General features: G+C 34.5%; 1 long non-coding RNA gene across 1 annotated transcript; it reads left to right on the forward strand.

The window, feature by feature from the left end:
* The first annotated feature begins 1,334 nt into the window (after positions 1 to 1,334).
* LOC123477470 lies at positions 1,335 to 2,018 on the forward strand. The gene is made up of 3 exons (XR_006652625.1): positions 1,335 to 1,461; positions 1,525 to 1,715; positions 1,785 to 2,018. It is a non-coding gene; the product is annotated as an uncharacterized LOC123477470 (long non-coding RNA).
* Positions 2,019 to 3,215: the final 1,197 nt, after the last annotated feature.

The raw sequence follows: 3,215 nt of genomic DNA on the forward strand, positions 1-3,215 counted from the left end.
TAATTTAATGATCATGACTAGAGATCAGATAGAAATTTTAAAAATACACAACAAGGGGAATATCTAAGCTATATCTACAAAAAAATACAACATTGAAAGGTTAATGGTTTACTTACAAGTTTACAGTGTGTGAAGACCCAAATCAGTAAGCGGCAAACGAAAAATAATGGCTTTCAGAAAGTTCGTTCGACGCGCTTCATCATGCGTACTAGGACGAGCATAAGCTTTATGATCATTCGCTCTTGCAGCGATCGCGTAGTCTTTACTTCGAGTCTCGGGTATTACTTTTCCAATTCAGGAAATGTTATAGAATACTACACTTTAAGACATTGTGCGTCTTCTCCAGTCTTTATAAATAATTAATCATCCCTAGTTTATCCATTATCCCCATATCCACATTTAAGTCACCCATGTTTACATATTTTCTTGACACTAGAAACGCAAAAAATACTAAACAGCATCCCTAGCCTTTTACTTGAATTAATTTTCATGGATAAACTAGGGATGATTAATTATTTATAAATACTGAGAAGACGCAGAATGTCTTAAAGTGTAGTATTCTAGAACATTTCCTGAATTGGAAAAGTATTACTAGGGTAAATAAATCAAAAACCCCCTTTTTTCCTATCTCCCCCTGCAATCGAAACCCCCCTGGATTTTTTTAAATTTTGCAACGCAGCATCCGAAACTGGTCTATAGAGTAGTGGTATTAGAGTAATTTTTATTTTTGTTTTTTTTATTTATTATGTATTTGACCAATTTAATTACTTAACTTAATTATACATTACTTTATAAAGTTATTATTAACCTAATAGATTTACTTTACCTTACTGATTAGCAGAAATGTTACTTTTTACTTAACTTAAATGTGTTAATTTTACTTAATATTTAGAGTGTTTAACCTAATTATTTAACTTTACTTTACTATTTTACTTTATTACTTTACTATTCCATTACTTTACCCACCCAAAACCCCTATTTTGCCTCGCATAGCTTGGGCTTGGTCCCGCTTAGTTACTTAAGTATAGTTAAGTTAAGTTATTTTAGTTAAGTAAATATGGTCGGGTAAAATAGAAGCTGTTGCTCAAAGTCTGCCATGTTGCAGTAAGTGCCTAGGGCTTTTTTGTATTTTTTTTTTGTTTTAGAATTTTTGTTCGAACTTGATACTTAATGTGAATTATTTTCGTCGAAGAACTTATCCTTTTTTATACCGAAAAATGTATTTTTTTTTTCAGTAAGTTTTTGAAATGTTATTTCTAATCGAGCCTAAATTTATTCCACAGTTTCATTTTTTTTGTTTCCTTGTTTGGCGTCCTTGGGACGCACTTCGGTACGGGCCGTGCTCAGAGGATGTGGCGAAGTTTTGTTTGGAGCAGGAACTCCATTGGCAATTTATGAATTTCCAGTTAGATTTAACGTGTGAGTGACGTTTTCAGGCCAAGGATATTATTGGATTCCCAGGTAATTTTGTTGGATGTGAGGAATTGTTTGAGTGGATTGTAATGTTGGTCCAAATGTTTGCAGGATGTGAGGACTTGGCTTGTGTTTTCAATGGCTGGACATCCATGTCGGCGATTTGGTTCAACGTTCATGTCGATTTTGCTGAGATGGGCATTGAGGTTGTTGTGTCCTGACCGTAATATATAGAGAGCTATATGTTAATCGGTCTGTGTGGGTGGTGGAACCATTCTGTAATGCCCAATCTTGATTTGAAGGTAACACATGGTTTCCCACATTTTTAAAAAGTCGTTGAGGGTGAATGTTGACCATCTTTTTTTATATAGGGCAATGATCTTCTGGCTGGTAATGTTGTTTTTGATGGTATTGCTGAGAGGTATATTTCCAGTATCGTTTGCCAGATTGTCTGCTTGGGTATTGCCTGGGATGCCTACGTGCCTTGGAATCCAAATCAGGTGAGTTTTGGTTCCTGCTGCTTTAAGACTTAGTAACATGTTCCATATTGCAATAATTCTTTCCTCACAGCTAGATTATTCGTATAAAAAAAATTTAAAAAAATTTAATTTTATCATAAGAAGAATTAATTGAATCTGTTTTGATTGTTGCTGTAATGTATAACAACAACTAAAAGAATGTCTGTGAATTTGTTGTTATACATTACGGCAACAATCAAAACAGATTAAATACTTTCTTCTTATGATAAAAAAATCAATTATTTTCTATTTTATTTTTTTTATACGAAAAATCTAGCTGTATTTAAAGAAAAAAATCTGAGCACTTGAAATTGATCCCAGCGCCCCTGGTGGCTCAAGCACAAATCATAATTTTCTCTGTAAAACATTTCAGTGTAACAACTTTGGGGTATAGGGAAGCATTTTTTTAGTTCAAATAATTCAAAAACATTTACTATATTCTAATAGAGTAAAAAAAACGCGTCGTTTGGCATAAAAAAATTAATTAAAGGATGTTTTGAAGTATTTTATTCATATTTCTGGAAACGCCGGTATTAACACGGCGTTTATGGGGAAAAAAGTGATATACCTAATCATGTGAACAGGGTTGTTAATATCGCCGCGATGAACGATGAAATCGTCATCGGAAATGAAATTTTTTGTTCGAGCGATTATCGCGCGATAGGTTTTAAAATGAGTATCGATCGATAATCGCGTTTTCATCGCCGATGACGCGATAGCGATAGTTTTTTATTTCAGCAGACTGCTTTTGCGAAGCATTGAAAGTCACACCCCTCAATTCTACGGATTACCAATTTATTTCGGAATATGTTGAGGTGATGAAGCCCATTGCTATCGGTCTAGATCTATTGCAGGGAGAACACAACGTTTCTTCTGGAAATGTTTTGCCATCAATCGTTGTCATTAGAAACTCGTTAAATTCCCTAAAACGTAATCATTTAGAAGGTGCTAACCAACTTTTAGTAGCTCTTACTCTTGTTGACGCACTATTGGCTGGATTAGAAAAGAGATTTGGTAATTTGTTCAATGTAGAACACTTTCAATTAGCTGCCGTGCTACATCCCCAATTTAAATTTAATTGGCTTGGGAACAGCGAAAAGGATCTGAAGCTTCGAAAAAAATAGTATCTAAAGTAGAAGTCCTTTTACAAGATCTAACCGTGCCGACCAACACCAAAGAAACCAGTCCTACAGAGCCTCATGACTTTTACGCATCTCTACGCCAAGCAGCTGAATATCAGCAGCCACTCTCTAATGGAAACATTGAATTAACAAAGTATCTAAA

This window comes from Daphnia magna, unplaced genomic scaffold, assembly GCF_020631705.1.
Source record: "Daphnia magna isolate NIES unplaced genomic scaffold, ASM2063170v1.1 Dm_contigs066, whole genome shotgun sequence".
NCBI classification, from domain to species: domain Eukaryota; kingdom Metazoa; phylum Arthropoda; class Branchiopoda; order Diplostraca; family Daphniidae; genus Daphnia; species Daphnia magna.